Genomic DNA, 10,659 nt, shown 5'->3' with positions numbered 1-10,659 from the left:
GTTTTGTATTTTGGAAGGGAATTGTTTTTAAGGGCTATAGAAAGTTTGAATGTATTAGGTGTTGAGACCTTATCAATTATTTAATTAATGGTAATAGTACTTACATCTTTCCATTTAGCCCCTATGAGCAGTTTGGCTACTGCAAAAATGTGTAAAACAATAAGTTTAATTTCTCTGGGGAGAGAATCGGCATCCAAAGACAGAAGGAAAAGTTGGGGAGATATGGCTATTCTTTGTTTCCCTATTTTTTTTTTTTTAAACTCGTTTATTAAACATAAAAGAAACCACAACAAGGTGCACATGATATTGTAACCAAACTAATACACAAGTATAATTCCAGTCATCTTAATACGCAACTTGTTATACAGCTTCGTTCATAGAAATGTTAGGACATTACAGTACACCCAAGGAACCTATAATAAAACTTTGAGCTTTTAAAAACCCATCATCTTGCTGCCAAAAGGAAAAACAGAAACCAAAATCCACTGTAACGAACATATATTTTAAATATTGAAAAGAGGCGGTGACCAATGAAAATTCTGTCATTTAATGTAGGAAAGCTAGGCTATCCATCACGTGACGACATGGTGAGGTACGATGAGTTCCATATATCCCAGATCTTATCAAATTTTCCCATGCAACCCCTATTCTGGTATAGTGTGCGTTCGAAAGGTATTACTGAGTTCACCAGATCGACCCATGCTCTGAGTGACGGATTATTGTTCCCCATCCATCTTAAAGCTATTATTTTCCTCGCTAAAAAAAGTGTTTCTCTCAGAAAAATTTGTACATGGTGCCCCCATATCTCATCATCTAGTACTCCGAATAAACATGTTAATGGATCTAAAGGGACAGAAATATGCACTAGAGAGGATAGTAAGGATATCACCTCACTCCAAAAGGATTGAATGATTGGACAGCCCCAGATCATGTGTAGAAAATCCGCCTCCTCTGTATGGCATCTCAAACATTCCGAAGAGCCACTCCTACCCATTTTAAATAGCCGCGACGGGGTTAGATAAGCTTGATGTATTATATATAGCTGGATCATTCTATTGTTAGCCGAGGGGGATACCTTGGATGGGGACTCTAAAATTATTTCCCAGTCCTCATCCTGAAGATCTGGAATTAAAAGCTTCCATTTCCCTTTAACCGGCAATACCTCAGAATCCGCACCCACAGACAACAGATGTGTATATAGCGTGGATATGAGACCTCGGGGCCCCTGTGATTTGAGGATCCCTATTAACGGAAGGGATGATATTATTGACATAGAACCCATTCTGCGTATATATGATTGTAACGCTGATCTAAGTTGCAAATAACGAAAGAATTGGGATCTTGGAATATCACATTTAACTCGTAGCTGTTCAAAAGACATCAACACACCCTGTTCATATAAATTATTAATGGAAGCAATCCCATGCGAGATCCAAAATTGGGTGGATGGGTGATCTAACAGCTCCCGGAGACACTCATTATTCCATAATGGCATTTCGGCTATAATATTTTCAAAGTGAACGACTTTTTTCCCCTGACGCCAGACCGATCTTGCCAGGCGAAGGAGTGGTAACAATTTAGGGGTATTGGGTTTGTCGGTTTCCAAAAAACCCAGTAAACACTCCGTTTTTGCAGCATGGGCCAGATGACTTTCCGAATTTGGAAGATGACCCCCAGGCATCCACGCACTCAGAGCTCTTAATTGTCCGGCTAAGTAATACAGAAAAAAATTTGGTAACGCTACACCCCCCATCTGTTTGGATCTATGCAGAGTAGATAGCTTAAGTTTAGGTCTAGATTTCCCCCACACAAAAGATGATATCAAGGAATTTAGGTTTGAAAAAAAGGATCTGGGGACAGGAACTGCACTGTGCTGAAGGGAATAGTTGAGCTTCGGAAGTAGTATCATCTTAATCAGATTTATACGGCCAGAGACAGACAATGGCAGTTTCTCCCACACCGTAAATTTATATTTAACTAGATCTAATAATGGCAGAATATTAAGTTGTAAATCAAGTTTGCTACATCTAGGTATATTTATTCCTAAATATTTAAAGTGGGACACTACTGGTAATGGTGATAGCTCCTCAAGGTGATCAGCCGGAGCATGGGAGAGGGACATCAAGGAGGACTTATCCCAATTTATATATAATCCGGAGTACCCACTAAATTTATTTATGATGGAAATCACCTGTGGCAGTGTCTCTTCTACATCATCCATAAATACTACCATGTCATCTGCATAAAGGCCAACAGTCTCTACACGGTTAGCTATCTCAATACCTTTAATAGACGGGGTAGATCTCATACGTGTCGCTAGTGCTTCGATAGCAAGGGCAAAAAGGGCCGGCGAAAGGGGGCAACCCTGCCGGGTCCCTCTCATTAGGGGGAAAGCATCTGACTGGGAATTATTGATTATTATCCGGGCTTTAGGTTTCATATATATTGCACTGATCCATTTTTGAAATTTGGGGCCAAAACTATATTTCTGCAGACATGCATTTAAAAAGGACCATTCAAGGGAATCAAACGCCTTGGCTTTGTTTCCCTATTTTAAATAAAAGATCAGAAATATGTTCCCATAGGGTTTTTAGGTTTGGTCAAGTCCAAAAAATATGCATGATATTTCCTTTACCTCTACATTCTCCCCAACAGAGGTCTGCTTGGTTTGGGAAAGCTTCTCTTAATCTAAATAGAGTACGGTGCCACCTAGAAATAATCTTATAAAAATGTTCATATATATTGGCGATAATGTTGAATTTGTAGGAAAATTTGAAATCACATTGCCAATTTTAAAGAGAGAGTATTTTATTTAAGTTTGATTCCCATCTAGTTGTTTCTTTGATTTTATGAACTCAGTGTCTGAGTTAAGGAGAGTGTACATGTTCCTCATGTTCCAAATTGGGCACAGAATGAGTATTATCTTAAAGAATAGAAATAGCTTGTGGTAAGGCTAAAGGAAGATTAAGCTTGTTCTTCATCCTAAGTGCTACTAAATTGAGAAGCTCCTCATCTGGGAGATTATGTAAGCTTTTAAGAGCTTGAAAATTGATTATTGTATCCTAATTTATAACTATGAGTAAAGATCAATCTTTAATTCACATATGTGTCCATTTCGAATTGGGAATTCTGGAACAAGTGTTTGGAAAATAGCTATTGATATTTTCTCAGGAGAATTATTGGACATAATATGTTTAGTTCACTTATAAGGGTTTTTCCATTGAGCAATAGTCCCTTTTTGTGAAGGTTGAGTAGGAAGTGGGAAAGAACCAATAAATGAATAAAAATTTAGAGAAGTTAAAGAAAAGTGTAGTATGGAACTCTTCTTCCAAAAAGACCCAGTTTTTCTTTCTGTCTTTCATAAGCCAGTGTCTACTCTGCAAAATTTGATTTGATTTGTAGCAAGCTAGCATATTAGGCAGGGCGATACCTCATTTATCCCTAAAAAGATGCTTAGAAATTCTAGGTTTGTTCTTCCATATGTAACTAGAGAGTTGTTTGTGTATTTTCCAGATCCAAATATTAGGAACTACTAATGAAGCACATGTTTATGTATATATATATATATATATATATATATATATATATATATATATATATATATATATATATACATACCTTGGGAGAATGATCGTCTTGTAGACAGGCACTCTATCCAACCACGGGGTATTGATTTTGTTATACCTGTCAGGTGAGAACTAGATTGTTTGGATAATTGCTGATAGATTAAGTTCAACTATTTGACATAGGGGTTTTGTGATTTTTGTTCCCAGAAATGAGATCACAGAGACTTCCCAGGAATAAAGGAATTCCCTAGTGATGAGCGAGTGTGCTCGTTACTCGAGATTTCCCGAGAATGCCCGGGTGATCTCCGAGTATTTGGATGTGCTCAGAGATTTAGTTTCTGTCTCCGTAGCTGCATGATTTGTGGCTGCTAGACAGCCTGAACACATGAGGGAATTCCCTAACAAGCAGGCAACCCCCACATGTACTCAGGCTGGCTAGCAGACGCAAATCATGCAGTTCCGGAGACAGAAGGTAAATCTCCAAGCACATCCAAAAACTCGGAGATCACCCAAGCATGCTCGGGAAATCTCGAGTAATGAGTATACTCGCTCATCACTAGAATTAACTCTTCACTGAATCCTTCAAATTTTGATCCAAATAAAACAAAAAAAGGGTAGATATTTTTCTTGTTGATTTTACAATAGGAAAATTTGTTAATTAACACGCATATCTCGCGGAGGGAATTTATTAGATCTGTAATGGTTATAAGGATGTTATCTGCATAAAACCCCACTTTGTGTTGTCTCCTGTTTTTTTGTATGCCTCTCATATTATTTGCCCTAATTAACTCAGCGAAAGGTTGTATGATTAGGATGAAGAGTACAGGGGAAAGGGAGATTATTAGATTATTAATCCTAGGAGTACAGTCAGAAGGTTGTCTATTTTTTACAAAGCCTGTTTGATCGGAATATATTAATGTAGGAATATCATCTTTCAATTTCTCAGATATAATTTTGGTGTAAATTTTGACATCGGTATTTAGAAGAGAAATGGGGTGGTAGTTTTGAATCAATTCCAAATTGCCATCTGGTTTGGGGGTGACAATGTTGGCGTGTAATGATTCTTTGGGGGAATTAACTAAAATTATGAAAAAATTGAAAAAAGCAAAGACGAAAGTAGGTGGTTTTGAAAGATTTTGTAATATTCATTCGGATATCCATCCAGCCCTGTGGCTTTATCGTCTTTCAGTTTTTAAGATAGTTGTGGCAATTTCTTCTCTATTGAATGGAAAATTTAGAGAATCAGATTGATTTGAACTTAAATGAGGAAGATTAACACTAGATAAAATTTTGATAACATGTTCTAATTTAGGTTTGGGACATTGTGGATCATCTTTCAAGTTATATAAAGAAAATAATTTTCCAAATTGACTTGCAATATCTTGAGGAAGAATAATAGCGGAATCATCTTTTTTAATATTTTTAACTTGGGGTTTAATATGATGCCCCTTTATTAGCAATCAATTTGGACATTTTGTTATAAGAATAATAAATGTTTTGCCTGGAAATATTTATAATTATTATTAATTTTAAAAGAACGTAACGGGTATGGGAAGATGGATTGTTTTGTTTGTTTTTTTCTTCAATATTAATTTTTTGTGATTTCTAAAAAATGTTATTTTTTTTTTGTTGAATAGCATTAAGTTGAATGCAAATTCAACGAATGAACGCTTTGTGTGCATTCCACAATCAGGCGGGAAAAATATTAGGTGTGGCATTTTCTTTAAAACAGGCTACAATAGCTTTCTCTATTTCTGTCTTACACAGTGGACAATTTAGGATGAAGGGATTTCCCTTCTGTTCTCTAAAATTATTCATTGGGGATGACAATCTAATTTTACAAAATATAGGGGCGTGATCTGACCAGGTTATGTTTTCAATTGAGCATTCTGAAAAATTTTCAACAGAATAAATATCCGTGAGAATGAGATCTATTCTTAAAGAAGATGTATGATGTGGAATTTAAGCAGAGAAAGACATCAAACAATTGTTCACACATTAGCCAATTATTGAGTGTTATCAAGCTACTTCTGGAATAAGCTGTTGTGACCATTTTCTTATTGAGAATAACATTAAAATCTCTTAAAATAATAAGAGAGCCTTTCTGATGTTTGTTTATTTTTCTCTTTATAGGTTTTTTTTAGAAATGTTATTTGACCTGAGTTGGGAGCATATATAATGACCACTGTATAAGTATTCGATTTCAGTTGACATATCAAAATATGGAATTTACCACTGTGATCAATAATTTTATAAAATGGAAAGAGATAAAGCTTTTTTGACTGAAGCTGAAGATAATAAATCCTTTTTTAAACATGGATTTAAGGGAATCACATAAAGGGCTGGCTAGGCAGGGAATTTAGTGATACATAATAATAATAATCTTTATTTTTATATAGCGCTAACATATTCCGCAGCGCTTTACAGGTTGCACATATTATCGTCGCTGTCTCCGTTGGGGCTCACAATCTAAATTCCCTATCAGTATGTCTTTGGAATGTGGGAGGAAACCGGAGTACCCGGAGGAAACCCATGCAAACACGGAGAGAACATACAAACTCTTTGCAGATGATGTCCTTAGTGGGGTTTCAACCCAGGACTCCAGCGCTGCAAGGCTGCTGTGCTATCCACTGCACCACCGTGCTGCCACATATTGGATTGGAAGGCATGAGGAATCTGACAGGTTCCCATTAAGCCATTACTAATTGCCCCATATTAAGAAAAAAATCGTTCCCAACTCCATATATGGCAATCAGTTCTTTGGATCAAAGCCCCGTCACATAGTCTAGATTCTTTCACCAATATTGGCAGACTGTTTATGCATGAATGCAATAAAATGTGTTACTAAAATGCAGAAGTACTAAAATTACAATGATCAATCACGGCCAGTTCTTCTAGCTCTTTTCCTATCAATTGAGTCTGTGTATTATAATTTTCACTTCTGTGATAATATACATAATATCTGGAAAAACTGTTCACCAATTTATGACTTTCTCTCCCTATCTCTATGGTTAAACTGTGTCGTTCTCTCACTGGCTACTACAGTCCTTGCTTTTGCTTTTATACAGTCTACAATAGTCCCTCCTATTTTTGACAGGACTTATGATGTGATAGCTGCCAAGAATTATGGGTAAGCCCACCTGGATGCACACAATCTTCTGCAATGTGTAAAATGGAATGGCCATTTTAGGAGATTCATGCACAGAGAATCGCAAGTTGTTCAAGTTGGCTGGGTTCAGTGAATACCTAAAACCGCAACACAAACTTGACTCACATCATATTGATAACATCTAATAACAACTTTTGAGCTACCTATGATTCATTACCACATTCAGAACACGAAAATGAAGTCTCTACTGTTTTGATGGTCAAAAAGATTTGGTTTTAAAAACAAAACAGCTTTTTTTCTGTGTATCATTTCTGATACTTAACATGACTTTTTTTTGTAAAAACACTTCCAAAAAATGCTGAGCATCAGAATGACTTCTCCCTTGTGTGAGTTCTCTGATGTGTGACAAGACTCCACCTTTGTTTAAAGCATTTCCCACATTTTGAACAAGAAAATGGTTTCTCCCCTGTGTGAATTTTCTGATGATCAACAAGGTTAGATTTCCGTGAAAAACATTTCCCACATTCTGAGCATGAAAATGGCTTCTCTCCTGTGTGAGTTTTTTGATGGTCAACAAGGTTGGATTTCTGAGAAAAACATTTCCCACATAGTAAACATGAAAATGGTTTCTCTCCTGTGTGACTTGTCTGATGGTTAGCAAGAATTGATTTTTGGTTAAAACATTTTCCACATTGTTCGCATGAAAAAGGTTTCTCCCCTGTGTGAATTCTCTGATGAGTAACAAGACCTGACTTATGTTTAAAACATTTTCCACATTCTAAACACATGTATGGTTTCTCCCCTGTGTGAGACTTTTGGTGAACAAAAAGCTTTGATCTCTGAGAAAAACGTTTCCCACATTCTAAACATGGAAATGGCTTCACTCCTGTGTGACTTTTCTGATGTACAGCAAGATGTGATTTTTGGTGAAAACACTTTCCACATTCTGTACATAAGAACGGCTTCTCACCTGTGTGAATTCTCTGATGTGTCACAAGATCTGACTTCTTTTTAAAACATTTCCCACATTCTGAACATGAAAACGGCTTCTCCCCCGTGTGAATTTTCTGATGGTCAACAAGATTAGATTTCCGAGAAAAACAATTCCCACATTCTAAACATGAAAAAGGCTTCTCCCCGCTGTGACTTCTCTCATGTCTCTTAAGTTTTGATTGACAATCAAAACATGTTCCACATTCTGAACATGAAAATGGCTTTTCCCCAGTGTGAATTTTTTGATGCGCAAAAAGATTTGATTTCCGGGTAAAACATTTTCCACATTCTAAGCAAGGAAATTCCCTTGCTTCTGTGTGACTTTTCTCACATTTAACAAGTTTTGATATATCGTCGTTGTTAGGAGATGATGGTATATCTAGGATAATTACTTGTTCTTCATATGTATCTTGTGTGATATCACAATCATCTGCTTTAATATCTGAAGATATTCCATATCCCTTTAACCTTCTGAAACAGTCACCTGCCAAGAATAAAACTGATTATGTTTATTTTTGTAATAAAAGTCATAATATTGTATTGATATTTTAAAGTATTGTCTATATAAATATGTTCCTCCAAGTTGCAGGGCATGTATCAAAACTCAATAAAAAGTAGAAAAATATGCAACAAACATAGACTTCTGCTAAATACTATGTCATGTGGCGTTATTAAGGCATTTCTTATTAACCATGCAACGATAAGTTGACATTTCTTTGAAACTATGACAAATGCATAAGTACAAACAGTATAACATTTCAAACATCCTGTAATAATATCTCATGCATATGCATTTAAAATGTGTAGAGGTTCTGATAGATAAGATATTTCTTATTCATCATATGGCTGAAAAATAGTCCACTTTTAGGATCAGAGAACCAACAAACTTATTCACAAAATTTAAGCATCTATACTTTTCATCTGAACATAAATGATAAGAATAGACTTTTACTGACACAACACTGGATCTCTATTTGACACTGACCAAAATAGTTTGTCGAGTCTAAAACAATCTGGTAGTCTTCAGCCTTTATTTTAAACATTGCAAGGAGTTATGGGCTTTGCTTCATTAAGTTCTGAATTTTGTGGTCCCCAAAAATAGTCAAGAAGTCTGGGAGATATTGTGCAAAAGGACTATTAATTGCTGACCTACAAAGCCATCCATAACCTGTCTCCTCCATATATCTCTGAACTAATCTCCCGATATCTTCCCTCACGTAATCTCCAGGCCTCCCAAGACCTCCTTCTCTCCTCCACACTTATTCGCTCCTCATCCAACCGCCTCCAAGACTTCTCCTGAATATCCCCCTGGAATTCTTTGCCCCAACACGTCCGACTATCTACCATATTCGGATCCTTCATATGGAACCTGAAAACCCACCTCTTCAGGAAAGGCTACAGCCTGCACTGACCCATCTGCCTCCTCATCACTACCGGAGATACCGCCTCACCAACACCGGAGCTGCAGCAACCTTCAACTTATTGTCTCCTTCCCCATAATCTTGTAGAATGTAAACCAAGCAAGGGCAGGGTCCTCGCCCCTCTGTATCAGTCTGTCATTGTTAGTTTGCTTACTGTAAGTGATATCTGTAATTTGTATGTAACCCCTTCTCATGTACAGCATCATGGAATCAATGGTGCTATATAAATAAATAATAATAATAATTAATAGCAGCTTTTATAACAATTTTGAGAGGTTCTGATGAAGAAATCTTCAATTAAGCCTTCAGGATATTGTAATGTTTGCAGCGATTGTTAAGAGTTTATATGGTTTTCTGATTGTCGTTACTTAGATATGATCTAAGCTTGAAAACATTATTCTACTCTATGTAAAGGTATTTTTAATATTGAGTTTTATCCCAACATTTTTAATAACTTGTTAAAACATATTTTAGCCTGATAATCATTAGGAATAATTAAAATAAACAGGTTGTTCAAGTGTACTTCACCTATTAACATATTTCAACTGAATTTTTACATCCTTATTTTATCTCAATAACCATATCATAATTTCATCCATATTTATTATGTTGGCAAAAGGAGTGAATCTAAAGCTGAGAAACCTAAAGGACCACAGAGCTGAAACAAATAGCACAAAATGGTATCAGCCAGTGACTGAGAAGAATCCGTGACTTTTCTCTTTCTACTCACCTACATGAGTATCTATAGAAATCTCCTCTTTATACCATGCATCACACCTCACATATGTCTCTGAGGTATTAATATCGGTCAGATCTTCACCCTGAAACAAAGATTGTAAAGATCACAGACTGATGGAGAAGTAAAATCTATGATCAGCTCTAATCCTGCAATCTCTGCCGTTCTCATTACACAAGTATAAAACATATAATACTGGTGGATAAAACAATATAAACAAAAAAGTATAGGCAGGCACCACCGCCAGGGATCACCTATAGCATGCTACAAAAAAGCATAGAACCAAAAACAGAAGAAAAGAGTAGCATGCATAATAAAGGGATCTCCACAGAATTATAGCAAAGTATAACAAATTTTTATTAGACCACACTTAAGGACACTACATAAAGCCATTAAAAACAATTAAAATTGCAACACATAGCAAAGTAAAGATGAAAACTAGACCTATGATAGGGTCAAGCCACAGTGTCACCCCACACAGACTACCAAAACAAATCCAGATACGGGAAGTTTAGGGCTGCAATACTACCCCACATAAGAAACCCCCGTAGCTAGAGATTACAGGATAAATAGAACGTCCTATACTACCTGACATAAATGAACCAGGCTTCCCAGGTAGTGTTCCTGTGTGCCACCCCCTATCATTGCCATCTTCTATTAGTCCTGATACATCACACAGGAACACTACCTGGGAAGCCTGGTTCATTTATGTCAGGTAGTATAGGACGTTCTATTTGTCCGGTAATCTCTAGCTACGGGAGTTTCTTATGTGGGGTAGTATTGCAGCCCTAAACTTCCCGTATCTGGATTTGTTTTGGTAGTCTGTGTGGGGTG

General features: G+C 36.5%; 1 pseudogene across 1 annotated transcript in view; it reads right to left on the bottom strand.

Moving 5' to 3' along the window:
* Positions 1–4,033: 4,033 nt before the first annotated feature.
* LOC143767437 (uncharacterized) overlaps positions 4,034–10,659 on the bottom strand; it is a 76,727-nt pseudogene continuing 70,101 nt past the window's right edge. The window contains exon 8 of the transcript XR_013213713.1: positions 4,034–7,957. The product of XR_013213713.1 is annotated as an uncharacterized LOC143767437 (transcript). The remainder of the gene's footprint in view (positions 7,958–10,659) is intronic.

The sequence above is a fragment of the Ranitomeya variabilis genome, chromosome 4 (genome assembly GCF_051348905.1).
Source record: "Ranitomeya variabilis isolate aRanVar5 chromosome 4, aRanVar5.hap1, whole genome shotgun sequence".
Taxonomy (NCBI): Eukaryota; Metazoa; Chordata; class Amphibia; order Anura; family Dendrobatidae; genus Ranitomeya; species Ranitomeya variabilis.
This window is presented reverse-complemented; position numbering and strand designations above follow the sequence as displayed.